The 16,112-nt window shown below is 37.8% G+C and overlaps 1 protein-coding gene across 3 annotated transcripts in view; it reads left to right on the top strand.

Annotated features, from left to right (window-relative positions):
• Positions 1-16,112, top strand: part of LOC119040492 (cytochrome P450 7B1) — a 193,520-nt gene that overhangs the window by 97,284 nt on the left and 80,124 nt on the right. Inside the window, exon 2 of one of the 3 annotated variants that reach the window (XM_053660863.1) lies at positions 9,163-9,273. The exons of the other annotated variants lie outside the window; for them this stretch is intronic. The gene's annotated coding sequence lies outside the window, so the exon portion shown is untranslated. The remainder of the gene's footprint in view (positions 1-9,162; positions 9,274-16,112) is intronic. 3 annotated transcript variants of the gene reach the window in all.

Raw genomic sequence — 16,112 nt, forward strand, 5'->3', positions numbered from 1 at the left:
TTCTATGTATATTGACCAATAAACCTTTTTGAGAACTTCAGAGTGAATGATTGGTCAGACTACAGAGAATTTTACTTTGACTTTGGATTTTAAATCTTTAGCAAAACAAGTTATAGTCCAAGAAAAATTTTTAAAAAATGAGTTAACAAATGTTAATGTTTTTGTGACATGATACACTAGCATGACTTGGCAATAAGTGGCTATCCAAGAGAGCCCTGCCATTTTAGTCACTGCAGAGACTTTTTATTTAAAGTGACAATGAATTTCAATTCCAGTGATTGACTTCGTATTGCAAGTCACCTTTGCAGTAGACTCTACTGAGTTTTTCAACAGTTGCAACCTGATTGAGTTTGTGAGGTCTCTGTTCATTCAAGAGACAAAAAGAGGGTCCTCTTCAGTGCCAAATAAACACAAGTCAGTTTACATTTTTGCCTAGGAAAGAACTTTTACCTGGAGATGACATCAGAAAGCTGACTGATGAGTCAGTTGTCAGGGACATGTGGCTTTGATTCAGACAAACATATTGAAATAGATAATAGACTGGAATTTGGGAAACAGCGTTGGCTTGGTTCTTTATTTTTGTCGGCCCGTAGGGACCCTCAAAACTAAATGGATATGTACTCCATTAGGGCTGAAACTATTTTAGTAGAGCTCTCAGGCTTCCATTTTCTCTCTTGAAGGTTTGTTTGGTACATATATGTTTCATAGCATATGCATTTTGAGTTCTCCAAGTGTAGGTTCTGAATGCATACTGTGTTATTTTTTACAGCTGAATCAGTCACGGTTTCTAATACACATTCTCATTTTGTGAGCTACTAGGTGGCTTAAGTAGATGGATTGCTCAATTCCACTTTTGATAGCAACTTAAATACCTTCTTAAAAGAAAACATGTTTCTGGTATCAATCTTTGCTTTCTTTTCTAGAAGGCTTACTATGTGCCAATGAGGCAGTACTATTATTGTGATTCAAAGAAGTAAGACACATGTGCAACGTGAATAGCCAAGACAGGTGTAACCCATGTCTTCCTTGTAAGCCTCTTCATAGAGGTGATGCTGGAGAGCCCTCTGTCAAACAACACCTTTGTTAATGTGTTATTTTAGTATGTTAATAGGGGATGAGCCCTGGCCGGTGTGGCTCAGTGGATTGAGTGCTGGCCTGTGAACCAAAGGGTCATGAGTTTGATTTCCAGTCAGGGCACATGCCTGGGTTACTGGCCAGGTCCCTGGTGGGGGGCATATGAGAGGCAACCACACATTGATGTCTCTCTCCCTCTCTCTATCCCTTCCCCTTGCTAAAAAATAAATAAATAAAATCTTTTTAAAGAAAAATACATCATGTAAAAAGATAATATTTTAATAGGGGGTGAGATGGATTTAATTTGATCCGATTGATAAGAATACTAGAGCTGTTATTTAGGACAAGAACTAATTTCTATTATTCTGAGGAAATCAGGATTTCTTGCTGAAAATTGCTTACCAGAAACTAAATAAATGAAGCAAACTGTCATAATTGCTAAACTTTTGACAACTATTGCTATTTCATTAGCATTAGGTTCTTGATAACCATAGTTAGAAAAATGAGAAGTCACATACGTACAGTGCTAACAATTTCTCAGTTAGTATATGGGAAGCATGATTGTTGGGGAATAACTGTTTTCCTAGCTTGAATATACAGGAGCTCCTAAATTAAGATTTCCCCTTATACTCATTATTAGCACATTTTACTTGGAGTCCCATAGTCAATTTTACCATGAGCTCTAAATTGGTCTTTATCTTCACAGTCTAAAATTGCCTTCAGTTAGGTTAAGTTTACAGCTAAATATGGAATACACTTTTTTCAAAGATAATTCTACTGAGTATATTTTCAGAAAGAAATAAATGCTATTATAAGCTTGTAATATACTAGAATTTAATAAGAATTCTTAGTACTGTTTTCTTTCCAGAAAAGTATTTTCAAATAGATGTTTGATATAAAAGTAGTTTTATATAAATAAATTTAAGGCTGATTTTAGACCTCCTGGGTTATAATAACCTGTTGGAGTTCAGAATGCATATCTGTATACACACACACATATATATCTCATCATGTGTATGTATATATATCATGTTGTGTATATATATATATATATATATGATATACATGATGTGTGTGTGTATGTATATATCACCATGTTAAAGGCTCCAAATATCAAAGTGCCATGTTTCTGATTTTTATTGTTCTTGCTGAATTGCACTGTATTATCTTGATACTTTCTAGCATTTTCAGTACAATTATTAAAACAGTTATAGAGACTCTAAAGGAATGTAATTGGAAAGGAAAGATGGCCTATACTGGATGAAGTTCTTAATTAATCTTTCACTGTTAAATTGTTCAAAATTAATCAAGTATATTGCCTATAAGAAGGCAACTACACTTTACATATCTCAGTGTTATCATCACCAAGCCATATATTAAAAGTTAATTTCTGAATTAAAAGTGTACTTTAACTGCAAAACCATCAATCCTAAATAATTCCATTACAAAAAATCTTATAACACTAAAAACATGATATAGTACTTTGTGCTTAACATTTGAAATTTATTTTTGGTGTGAGCTTTGCAGCATCAAATTAGGATACACATTTTTATAAAATAACTAATCTCCTTTGGAAAACACCATTTATTCACTCATTGATTCATTTATTTATTCAACACATATTCATTGAAAAAAGTTAGGTTTCTGACATCGAGAATAATGTTTGTAAAATGCAATAGCAATCTGCTGGTGTATAAGGAGACAATAAACAACTTGAATTCTAATCACATGTGTAGATAAATGTCCATGGGGCTGTTTGAGAAGATTATGGAAAGGAGATTCTCCCTCCCGAATTTCTCTGAATTATGCAGACTGTACTTCCCCTGGTACTCAGTGTTTTTACCACCTTAATGCACCAGAGTGACAAGACACAACCCAGCAGACACACGTGGTCCCTAGGGTAAGTGCTTCTCAACTAGAGGGAGGAAGTCACTTATCCCTTTGCTAGAGCTGGAGACAAATAAAAGACTCCCTGGATGTCTGCTCCATTCCCAGGTTGAGAATCACCAGTGAGTGTGATTATGCTTAACTACTGAGCAGACCACAGAGATAAATGCCTGAATACATCCAAGGCAAAGCCCATATGGTCCTTATCCATTCAGTAGGACCAGATAAGTTTAGTTGATTTTTTCCCATTAAATCAACTAGTTGTGTGATTTAATCAGTTAACTTATGTTTTTGTGTCACACAGACATGATCTATATCAACATGAATATATTATTTGATTGGATTGTTTGTTAAGGTATGATTATAATTAGGACCATTTTAAGGTAAATGTGAACATGTGTACCTCAAAGCCAGAATAGCGTGAAATATTGTATTTCATTGAATGCAAGAGGCAAGAGTCAAGTCTAAGATGCTTTAATGCTGGAGTACTCTTCATCTTACCAAAGATGTCAGCAGCTGCCACCTGGCTGGCAGAGACTGTAAGAAGCTATTTCAAAAGGGTAAGAGGTAAAAAAAAGTGCTATTCTTAATGAAATAGAGTACCTTTTTTTAAAAAAAGCTTTATGTTCTGATATACACTACATTCTTAAACCTGCATGTAAAACACATAAAAAGGTACATATCAAGAAAGACTTATGTTACTCAGGTGAGGAGTATCCTATGACTCCAAGGGGAAACTTGTGGGGCTGATTAAGATCTATCTGTGGAACTTACAGACGTTATTCATCTACCAGAAATGCCTTCTGATAGGGTATCCTGAAATACCGGGTTTGACTGAATGACTTGAAATTGGATAAAAATCTTTTCTCTGTTGGGTTAGCCATACAATCCAGTGGGATGTTGCATGAGTAGAATAAAAAACTACTTAATGTCACCACCTAGGGAACCCAAACAAATAATTTAAGAACATTTCTTCATGTTTGGGATTATCTCGGCCTTGCCTTTTTCTTTAAAATAGAAGTGCTACTCTGACAGTTAGCATACCGTATTCTTAACAACTTAGTCTGCGTTAGCTTTTTGAATGCTTTCTCCCTTATTAGGAATATAGAAAGAAAAATTCAGAAAACAAAAGGGTAACAACAGAAGAAAAATTTCACTATTTCTCTTGTTGGTCTAATCTTTTTTTTTAAATATTTTATTTATTTATCTTTAGAGGGGAAGGGAAGGAGAGAGGGAGAGAAACATCAATGTATGGTTGCCTTTTGTGCGTCCCCTGCTGGGAACTGGCCTGCGGGGAACTGGCCTGCAACCCAGGCATGTGCCCTGACTGGGAATCAAACCGCGATTTTCTGGTTCACAGGCCCGCGCTCAATCCACTGAGCTACACCAGCCAGGGCTTCTCTTGTTGGTCTAATCTTGCTATCAGGACTTTATTAATCACCTACACTATTAATTTTAGAAAACCTCTTAGAGAAGCCAGCAAACAAAAAGTTAAAGAATGAAGATGAGTTTCTTCCGTAGACAAACTATTCTCCTGTAATTTGAAATGAGATGTTGGGGCTATTAATTAAAATGCTTCTTTCAGAAGGCAGACTATTGCATTATTAGTTCAATCCACCCTGTTTCCCAAATATGCACTCCTGCTGTAAACATAAGAGGACTAGATTAAAACCATTGTATGTGCCAATGTGCTTTCTCAATGTTCATATACTCCCTTTCTGAATAACAGAGCCCACCGACCAGCAGCTGTTTCTATTATATACTGGGGGGATATGCTGCATTCTCTTCTTCACACTGTTAACTGCACAGGCTTCTCATGCTTCATCCTTGAGACAGGGGGCTTGTCCTGATGGCCTAGCTCCTACTTAGGTTTTACTCTTTTTTGGGGGATAGTCTTAACTATGACTTTAAGGTATCACCACACTGCATTTGCATGAAAGGAAAAAATAAACAAGCATGCAAGATTTGAACAGTTTTATAAAAACAGTGAGTATCATGATGCAGGAAATTTTTCCCTGCTTCTGTTACATAGGTAAGCAATTCATGCAAATTGAGATAATTTGTCTTAGAAACTAGATGATTATTTTTCTCCTAGTGAATATGGAATATCTTTTATTTTGTCCCAAAATGCATTCTTACCTTATATTTTGGAACAGAATAAAAATGTGAAAAGGACAGAATTTTGCACTGTTGAAAGCAGTGGGAGACAAGGCTTCTAACCCTTTTGCGAGCTTCTTTCAGCCCATCTCCAACACGGTGACATTGGTGCAGACAGGGTTTGTCACCCATAAATTTACTGCTTATTTCAGTCTCTTCATAACTTGACTAAATTTTTTGAAAGAAAAAATATATATAGGTGTATAAAATACCCAGTTACAGGTTGTGTTCTATTTAGCCCTTGATTGAAACGTATTGCCCCTCAGTATCTTTCAGCTATGAAAATTATAATATGGAACAGAGATTAGAATGAAATTATCATGGCTAGAAGACATTTACTCAGTGGTGGCAGCCACATAAACCTGAGTCCTGAGAATGATGATAATGCATTAGGTTCTGCATGCCCGATATTATTGCCGTACATTATGTATGTTTCATTTATACTATTTCGCACACACCAGCAACGCTGACAGATAGGTAATTACTCTCTGCGCCAATGAACAGTTATCAGCACCACCGCTGTTTATTGCTGGAATGAAGTGCGTTTGTCAGTCAAGGTCACTTGTTTGTGTGTCCTCTTTAATAGTTCCTTCACAGTTGTTGAACTTTGCACGCCGATCTTATTACAGGGTTCCTGGAGGTTACTTTACTGCATAATGCGTTTCTTGTGTTATCAAAGTCACTTGTATTTATCACTTTAATTGATAAACAACTAAGTTGCAGGAAGCAGAACTAAAGATGTGAAAGAACATATTTTGCTAGTCAGCTGAGCCCACCAGGTATTCAGTAATGAATGGCCTCACAAAGATGTATTCAGCCCAAACCCTCTTTGATGGGGATACCCCACCAGCCTGAGCTGGTGAAATTTCATTTTATAATGTTAACCTTCATTTCAGCCCCTGATGGATATGGACACAATTTCATAACTACTATAGCCTTAACATTTGCACTCTCTTAGGAGTATTTTTCTTTGTTCGGTTCTTGTCCAGTGCAGAGTTATTTTCAGGCTTAGTATTTCCATACTTATATAATGGACTAAATCCTCTTGGGTTGATTTTAAGCCAGTCATGTTTATTTTTTTTAGATGTGTGCCATTAAACCTCCCCTTTCCATAAAAGATGTTATCAGTCTAATGCTGGTTATCACGGTTGTGTTGGAGCAACGGTCTTGTTCCAAAATGAACATTACATGGTGCATTTCTGAGAGTACAAATAAATTCAGTGCCATTGTGTCCATCCTATGCAGCTTGTAATTTCATCTGTTATAAAATAAAGAACATGGTGGATCTTTTTATTTGTGTTGGTTAGCCACAGTGCTTTTTTAGCAACTGGAATAACCTCTAGGATATAATAATTTACCCAGTCAAAATAACTGGAGCTATTTCCTTAAGCCTGTGATCAGCTTGAGTTTGTGTGTTGGGAGATTTATACTACCATTGCTTATTACCAAAGAAACAGTTAGAAAGGATTTATGGTGGTGCACGTTATGTGTGTGTCTGGAATATCTGTGTACTTAACTTCTCTCCTTGCCTTTCTCTCTTTTTTTGCCTCTCTTAACATTATTGTCAAATAGAGAGAATATCTATACATACCACTAAATGCAAATTTTATTCAGGCATTTAAGCAGAATCACATTCATTCATTAAACCAATGATTCTTTTATTTGGAAAAATACATCAGCACATGATAATATCATATTCTGTTTACAAGGGACTGTAGTTCCCCATCGGTGCAAAAGTTTACTATTTCATTATTAAAGGATTAAACTCTGGCAAAAGGTGCCTGGTGACCGTGAATGTTTTAGTTAATTTGATTATACCCATACAGAAAGAATTTAATTCCATAGCAGCCACGGGGTCGTATGCCTGGCAGTGTGGTTCCAACACATTACAGGTCTGATCTTGTCCTGGGAGGGACTGAAATTGCCATTTGGGTGAGGCGTGGAGGAAGAGATGAGCAATTCGGCTCACTGGTGAACTCAGGTTAACACCATGCCTCAACGTTTGCAAAATGCTTCCTTTTCTTAGTTCTTAGTTACCAGAGTGTTACAAAGAAAGGGTTTTGATCTCATGTAGATAGCATAGCATTAATTACCCTGACACTAATTAAACTGCATCAAACAAATACCACCGTGTTCCTCAGGGGGACAACAGAAGGCAGTTTAAAATAATTACTGGAGCTTCATGCATGTGTGATGTTTTCATTACTCTTAGGACACAAGCAAAAGAGATTTGATATCATTAAAATAGCCACCCTTTAGTGATTGCCACAACAACAGAAAAAGCGACTAAAATTTCCTTGGAGCATATTGGTGTCTAAATAGTAGTGTCTTAATGCTTGAGAATGGTAACTTTTCCTTAAGAATTGCAAGTCTGTGAAGCAGGAACAGGTGTGCCAGTTCCCATTCTGGTATGATTATGTATTAGCTTATGTTTGTCAGACCATTTCATTAACCACCCACAGCTATCACATATACATATACTTTGTTCTTTCTGAACCATGAAATGAAATGCATATATCTTCACTAATGCTTGCTATCAATGTAAATGAGAAAAATAAGCTTATTACCAATCACGGCTGCTGTGAAGCCCACACCTCTGTACACTTACAGGTGATAAACATCTTTTTGTAAGTAGGACACAATATGTATTAGTTTTTCCTATAATAAGAAATGGTGATCTTGTCCTACTTTTGCATTAGCAGATGGTACTTCTCACACGTATTTAGGCACAGTGCAATAGGATCATTTTGAAGCAGGCTTCTACTCTCAAAACTGGAGGCAGTCATAATGTTTGAGATCTTTTGTCATTCTGGAGGTAAGCAAACCTTCCTGGTCACAGAGAATGGGCTTTTTTTTTGCAACTGGACAAGTGCACTGAGTCAGTAGCCACTGCTACAGGGATTGTAGATGGCCTCTGCTGGAACAGCTGTCAGGAGGGACTGGTGTAAACATTGCTAGATCCCAGCTAAATGGAGAAGTGAAAGCGATCAACAGAGTCTTGGATGGTCACAATGACCGGGAATTACACATTGATTCTTGGTTCAGGTGCATGTGTGCTTGTTCATGTATGTATATCTGTGAGCCTGTGTGCACATGTCCCAGTACATACATGCATTCATGTGTGTGTGTGCGCGCAGTGGGTTATATGTATTTTCCTCTCTTGTCTGCTTTGTACATACACACATTGCCTAGTCTATGGTCTTGACTTCACGAGGTCACTTACCCTGTTCATTTCAGTGACATACGGGCAGTAAGAGTCAAGTTGCCTGGGTTCCAGCACCAGGTGCCAGCCATCCTCCCTGAAAGATGTGAATTAAAATGGGAGAGTGGTCATTTCCAGATTTATGCAACTCATATTTCACCCACTGAGTGATTCTTTGAATGTGATTACGGAGTGGTTCTATGCATGTGGTGCTGCATGTTTTAAGCCTTTTATTTTACTTTTTTTACTTTTCTTTGAAAGCAATAATTTAAGGAAATTATGTATTATAAGGGGTTTCCAATGATTTTTTAAAGAAAATTAAAGTAATACCAGCTAGTTTAGGAAATTCTTGTTTAGGAAAATAACACTGAATTAAGTGTTTTATAATTGTCATACTAAGCAAAAAATGGATCAAAACTGATTGTAGAAGAATAAAATTTATCTTCTTGCAAATTTTTGGTGGGTCCAGAAAATATGCAAAAAATATACTTTTGTTCCTCTATAGCCAGATGGTTTGTCCTATTTTAAGCCAATAGTATCTTCATACATATTTCTTGAATGCCATTGGTTTTAGCTGGAAGACAGTGACTACTATTAGAATTTTCCTTATTCCTGGATGATCTAAACTATATTTTTGGAACATTTGGATGATCATCTTGGATGATCATACCAAGAAAAATCTTTCATTACACTTAGCTCATAAAAACTGTTTATATAATTTAAAAAAAAACTCTTAAAATGAACAGTTCTTTTGACATGATGTTGACAGAAGTCACTTTGATGTAGTTTAGAGTCATGAATTTTCTATCTGTTCCATTTTTCCTGGGGCTCCATCAACTCAGACATCCTGATCTGTCATTTTGCAACCCCTGGTGAAGGCCTTGACAGAGAGAGGTTTTGACAAGTGCTGGACATCGGCGGCAGTGCAGAGTAAGCAGTGTGCATTTCTCCAGGTAAAGCGACAAGATACTGAAAAGCGTCAAAAGACCTGTGTAGTCTTCAATCGCATCCAATGTCGTAAAGCAAACTGTTGTTTGCATTTGGTGTTTGAGCATTGTGTGCTGGCAGAGATTTAAAATTCTGTTAGAATGGGAGGGTAGAGATCTTTTGCCTTATTTACAAGTGTTTATGATAATAAGAACATTTAGGTCACCAGAAAAATCCTTTAAATTCTTACTGAGGGAGTGATGGGAATAATTGCAAAATGCGATAGGAGTCTTTAAGACTGTAACATGTCATTACCTACTCTTTTTGTGTCTTCAGTACTGATTTGAGTAATTCTGCCTGATTAAGAAACACTTTCTCATCCTTCCAGGCCGACAGTTCAGAGGTCAATTTAGAACTTTCACTGGGCCCTAATTAGACTTGTGGATAGGGTATTAACTTTTCAGACATGTCAAAGTCCTTCTTCGTTATACCCTCGGTTAATGACTGTGTGATAAATGTAAACATCCTACATATCGACTATGCTGTTCTTTTTATATTATTTTGCATCTGCATTCACTCAAGAAACAGCTGTTGAAAGTTGAGTGGGATGCAAGATGGCACAGCCTAAAGATGTTCTTGTTCACACCGCTGACTCTTTTTGATGTGATGCCTACTGGCAGGGTTGTGGGGTGAATTCAACTTGTCTGACAGCCGTCAGTGCTGCTGACCAGTGTGGTCTCAGGTTTTCTAGTGATGGGAAAGAGGAGGAAAGTGTCCCATAGTTTAATGTTTTCCCCCGCTGCCGGATCTGAAGCTTCTGCCAACAACCATCTAAATCAACACCATGCCAGTGTGCTCTGCAGACCAAAGGTCACCCCAACATCTGGCCCCACTGTCTGCTCCTCTCAGGTTTGTCACTGGGCGGCATCTGCTTATGGATTCTTTCTCAACCTCTCTTTGATCTCTCTGACAGTAAAAAGAAGCTTCTATTACCCATCATGTGTTAGCATTTTAAAAAAACATTCAAAAGCATAGGACATTGGAGAACTGGTGGGATTTTGTATGTTTTCTGCTACTTTTATTTTTAAGCTGGACATTTTGCTTGACAAGAGACATGGAGTGAAGTGGTTTTATTCTTGATTTCCAAAAATGTCATTATAGTCAATAAGTCTAGCATGTGAAGACAGCTAGTCTACAAGACCCCCTGCTTTGTCCCTCTTGGCCAGTCTTTAAAGAATAAAGAGTGAATAGTACAAATTGTTTTTTGTGCGTGTTTGTTTTGTATGGACGCTGAAGAATCAACGTTGATATCTATTGTCTGCTTTTCTGACATTTCTATCAGTGGTTAAGATCTCATGAATTTTTCATCCACTAACTTGCAATATAGGGGGCAGTTTGGGGATGCTGCGTCATCTCTGGATAGGTATTAAGGAATGTTGAAGTGAAGCCCAACAGAGTATTCTTCCCCAGCAACAGGCAGTCAGGTAGCTCACTGTTTGCAAAGGTTGCATAACTCCTGGACAAGACACTCACTAAAACATCCCCATCACCTTTAGCTCAGTTCCTGTTTCATATCTACTGGATGATCTCTAGCCTGGAGCCCAAATTCAGCAAACGTGGAATGAATGCCTGCGTTGCCCCTGGCCTTTTCCTAAGTACAGAAGTAGACAAGACAGACACATGCCTTGTTCTTCACAGTTTACAATCTGGAAACTGTGATGTTTCCAGATGGGGGGAGGAGGCTTAGAAATTTTCATGTCATGAAAAACACTCAATGATTCTAGTGAGTTTGAGCCTGCCCAAGAATTGGCAACCCATTTCTATATTTGTCTGTGAATGTAATTATGGTAGTTCACAGCTATGACTGTAACAGGATTTTAGTTCTAGTCCAAATCAAATGGCACAGCTCTCAGGAGGAAGTTACAGTGTGTTCTCGGGCACTTAGCACAGCCACTAATGTACATTTGTGGAGAGAATTTGTGCCTTTCTTCTGTTTCTGTTCATTCTCCCCAAAGTTTGACTATTTCCTTCTGTATCCCTTCACTTTTCAGGAAACAAAATAATAGATTTTTAAAAATTTCAGGTGGGATTTAACTTTGGCTAAGTAAAACAAGAATTTGTCTTTTAAACAGCACTTACCACAATTTCAAAGCACTTTTACCAGTTTGGCACCCTTTGTTTTTCACAACATCCTAGATATTTAGAAGAAATTCGACACTGAACTCTTAAGTCCATAGTAACAAAGAGAGCATTAGGACCAGGAATCTTCCTATGTTAAGTTATTATTAATCTCTCGTTTTCATTCTGTGAAAGGAATTCTCTTTAAGTAATAAATGCCTCTGAAAGTGCTTCAATAATCAATAAAGTGTAAAAAGATGTGAGATCTCTAAAGAAATGAAATTTTTTCCCCCTGGGGGAATTGGTTTAAATGCTTCATCGTCACAGGCCTGTGCTAGGATGCAGACCGATGGGGAGAGGACGACAAACTGAGGTCTGTTTCCCCCCGGTTTTCCAGAGTCCGGAAGGCGGGGTCACGGCAGCTGGGTTCCAGCTCCCTCTTCTGCTCACTATTTCAGTGACCGGGGCAGGCCACTGGGGCTCGCTTGCTCCCAGGTTTTCATATCTCATCTGCAAAACAAGGTTTTGGGATGAGATGGCAGAAATAATCATCTGGTTTTTTAAGGTTTTTTTTGCAGTGTATATAGAATTCCCATATATATGTTATCTCCTTTAACCAGAACTTTTATACTTTAGGAATTGATCATTTCACTTGACAGGGTACACATCTATTTTGTTAAGTAAACCCTTCATCAGAAGCATCAGATTATAAGGATTCTGTTTAATGACCTGATACCTGCTTTGGAAATAATCTGTGGAAATTCAGTCACCTAAATGGTAAGCACTAGAATTGGTAAAGAATAATTGTGGCCCTATTAAGAAATTTGGTAATTAGTCTTTGTTCTAAACATTTACGGTTACACATACAGAATGATATATTAGTGTCTAATCAATTATAAGAATTATTACTGAATATGTGCAACATTTACCATACGTGCTGTGATAATTTTGCACATATATAATTACCTTATTTGGAGTACTCCAAAAAGAAATTATACATTTTAAATTTTTTCTTTTAAAAACAGATCACAAACAACCTTTTTGTTAAGAAACCTATGAATCTACATGTATCGCTTTGGCCACTAGAGGGAGTCTGATTTGTCGCAAATGGCCAGGGAACCTCAGGGAATAGGAAACAGGCTCTGTTATTGTCTACCCATGAAATTATATACCAACAAAATATCATGGTAATCAAACTCAATTCCATTGGGTCTATTCCCCCCCCCCCAAAAGAAGTTTTTCATCACTTTTTCTTTTGTTATTTTTTTAAAAGTACAACTTTCAAAACACGATAACTTAAAATGCTTCCTCCAAAATGACAGACTTAACAATCTAAAAGAACAGGAGGAGTTAAAAGACATGTGTTAGTACATACGTGATCAACACCTTTCTGGAGTCAATTTTGGTGCTGGTGGAAGAAGTAATCCGGAAATGAAACTGTTCTGTTGCTCCCTCAGGTCCTCCCCATACAGGCAGCAGCTGTGCTGGCTTTTTGCATCCTGACCTACTGGTATCCATCACCCCTAACCTGCAGGGACCTCCTGCTAGGGTGAGAGGGTAATTGTGTCTCATGTCCGGTCAGTCCGTAGCCCCTCTTCTGAGACCACCAAACAAGTGGCTTTGCGTGTGTCTGTGCAGAGCTGGTTTATAAATGAGGAACTGAACCGAAACCACCTGCTCATTCCACGTAGCTACCAGAACGCAGAGGGAAGGCTGGGACGGCCCTTCCTTTCTCAGCGTGGCTGGTTTTAGTCAGCAGTGTAATGGAGTTCAAATTGTAAAATTTCCTGTGTCCAGTGGGGCTTCTTGTGTTTCGCTTAAGTATCTTACCTTACTCATTATTGACATCTGACTTGACTCACTTCTGAATTGTTTGCTTCTCATTACCCACGGGTAGCAAAGTTAGCTGGAGGACCCAACACAATGTATGAATAAAAACATATGTGGGTATTACGAATATATACAAGCTATTTGTATGGCAGAATAATTTAGAAAAAATACTTCAAGAATAAATGCTGTGTTTCATGTAAACCTACTTTTGCCCCCACTGCATATATATATATATATTTTAATTTTTTAATTTCAATTTTATTTTGTATTGGTCTCAGCTGTACAACTTAGTGACTAGACTATCATATACTTTATACACTATTCCTCTCAATATTTTCAGTGCCCAGCTGGACCATACATAGTTATCACAATATTATTGACTACATTTCCTATGTTTTACTCACTTCCCCATGACTATTTTGTAGCTTTTGATGTGCACTTCTTAGTCCCGTCACCTCGTTCACTCAGCTCCCCAAACCCCCTGCCCTCTGGCAACCACCAGTTCTCTCTCTGTGTTTATGAGTCTGTTTCGGTTTTGTTTGTTCATTTATTTTGTTCACTAGAGTCCACACATGAGTGAAATCATATGGCATTTGCCTTTTCCTGGCTTACTTTACTTAGCACAGTACCCTCTTGGTCCATCCATGACATCACATATGGCAAGATTTCATTCCTTTTTATGGCTGTATAATATTCCATTGTATACATGTACCACAGTTTTTTAATCCACTTGCCTATTGATCTTGGGCTTTTTTCATATCTTGGCTATTATAAATAATGCTGCAATGAACATAGAGGTGCATATATTCTTTTAAATTAGTATTTTGGGTTTCTTCTGATAAATCCCCAGAAGTGGAATTGCAGAGTCATAAGGCAGAATCCATTTTTAATTCTTTGAGAAAACTCCATACTGTTTTCCAGAGTAGCTGCACCAAACTGACACATATTTACATTTAACTTTAGTTCTGTCATTGAAATGTGGGCATCTTTAATATTCTAGAAAATCATTTTATTCTTCCCAAATAACACCTGACTCAGAAGGCTTGGTGGCATCGCCTAACATAGTGCATCTCAGACTGGCTGTGGTGATGGAACGATCCTTTTATTCCTTTTCCAATTTGTTGTGGATCAATACTTCTGTCAAATACAATAAGAATAAATGACTAGAAAAGTGAAATAAGAAACATTTGAAATGCTACCTAGTTTTTTAGTATTATATTCAGCTGACATAAAACTACCCTGAGATTGCTGTAAGAGTTTTGGAACACTGCCTTTCATTGTCCGGGTCTCGGGGTGGACAGCGTGCGCTCAGTCTGCAGGCGAATTTGAGTGGCTGTGGCCTAGAAGCATTCTCAGTTCATACCAAAGTGCACACCTTCCTCACGATCCAATCAGAGAAGAGGTGGCATTGTCTTTCAGACTAATAAATGCGCAACAGCAACTATAACAGCTCTCCCTTAGTCTCCTTTATGTGGATGGAGGGAGGGTTTGGAAGGTTTTGCTTCTGATGAATATAGGGTAAGGATAAATAGAAAAAGAGTTGTATTAAAAATTAAAAATCACAGTGGATGGCAGTGCCAGTTTAATGAAAATAAGGTTCCAAATGTTTGACTCTGAGCATATAATTAAAAGTTTATTGAAGATGATATTTTCTAATCACGTTATACTATAAAAGGTTCGACAATAAATTATTTTTGTCTTCTAAGTTTGGGGCAGAAATGAAGCAATTAAAGGGGGTCTTTGTTGCTCATGAAATATTCAATAGGCAAAGAATCTGGAGAGCTGAGTAAAATAGGCTGAACATGTTGCCTTATGTTTCTTTCTTTTTGGTTGCCCTTTGGAAATGGAGCTGATGGTGATTTTGTTTCCAAAACCTCAACAGATACTAAGGATAGATTAACGAAACAAACATACTGGTCTGGGGATTAAGACACCTAGTTATTATCTTGTTACTACTTAACTAGTCATTTGGCCTTTAGCAAGCCACCTTATACTGCAGTTTTCTCTTCTTAAAGTGGGAAGACGGACCCCTCTATGACTTCATCACAGGATTACCAGGAGGACCAGGCTGATTAGTCAGTCAGTGGGCTTTGAAAACCATGAAGCATGTTATAGGCATGTGCCTATAGGCATGTGTGTATGTGTAAATGTGTACATGTGTATGTGACATTGTTCTTCACTGTTCTTAATCAAACCCTTATTTTCCTGAACTCTCTTGAAATATACACTCTACATCCATTGTTGACCCATTCCATGTATATTTTATGGTCTCTTGTCACTTCATGTCCAGTCCATTCATAACTTTAAGTTTATAATGATTTATATTCTCATTTTAAATTGTGGAGGAAAGAATCTTTTACATACCATCTCTAAGATTTAGCCTCACCTGCCTGGTGATGCTGTGGTTCTGAGTTTGCAGGTCTGGAGAAAAGGGAGTCCTGCCTCTGAAAGGTCAGTGCCAGCACACACACATGCACACAGACACATGTGCCCAAGCACTTGACACTCAGCTGTTTTCTACATGGTCAGACCTTAGATTCTGCATGAGTCCTTGGTCATCCTGGTTTTGCTCCACAAACAGTCATAATGCAGCTTTCTTCAGAGAACAGGGATTGCATGACAGTGCAAGGTCATTGCCCTGGGAATGATGACAGATAGTTTCAAGACTAGGACCAGTCCTGATCAGTCTCTCAGGTCCCTGGGGAGATGGGTCTAAACAATTGGAATCTAAATACCAAGTTCTGGTAATGGGAATAGAAAAGTATCTTTCACCCCTGTAAACTGTAAGAGTCTGTGTTAGTTCCTGGAAGAGTCACTTTAGCTTGAGAACAAGTTCGAAGAATTATGTGATCTCATTCATTCATTCACACATCCATCCTTTCAACTGAGTACACATCATAACCAGGTCCAGTGCTTG

Source organism: Artibeus jamaicensis, unplaced genomic scaffold (genome assembly GCF_021234435.1).
Source record: "Artibeus jamaicensis isolate MK-2021 breed Jamaican fruit bat unplaced genomic scaffold, CSHL_Jam_final scaffold_916, whole genome shotgun sequence".
NCBI lineage: Eukaryota > Metazoa > Chordata > Mammalia > Chiroptera > Phyllostomidae > Artibeus > Artibeus jamaicensis.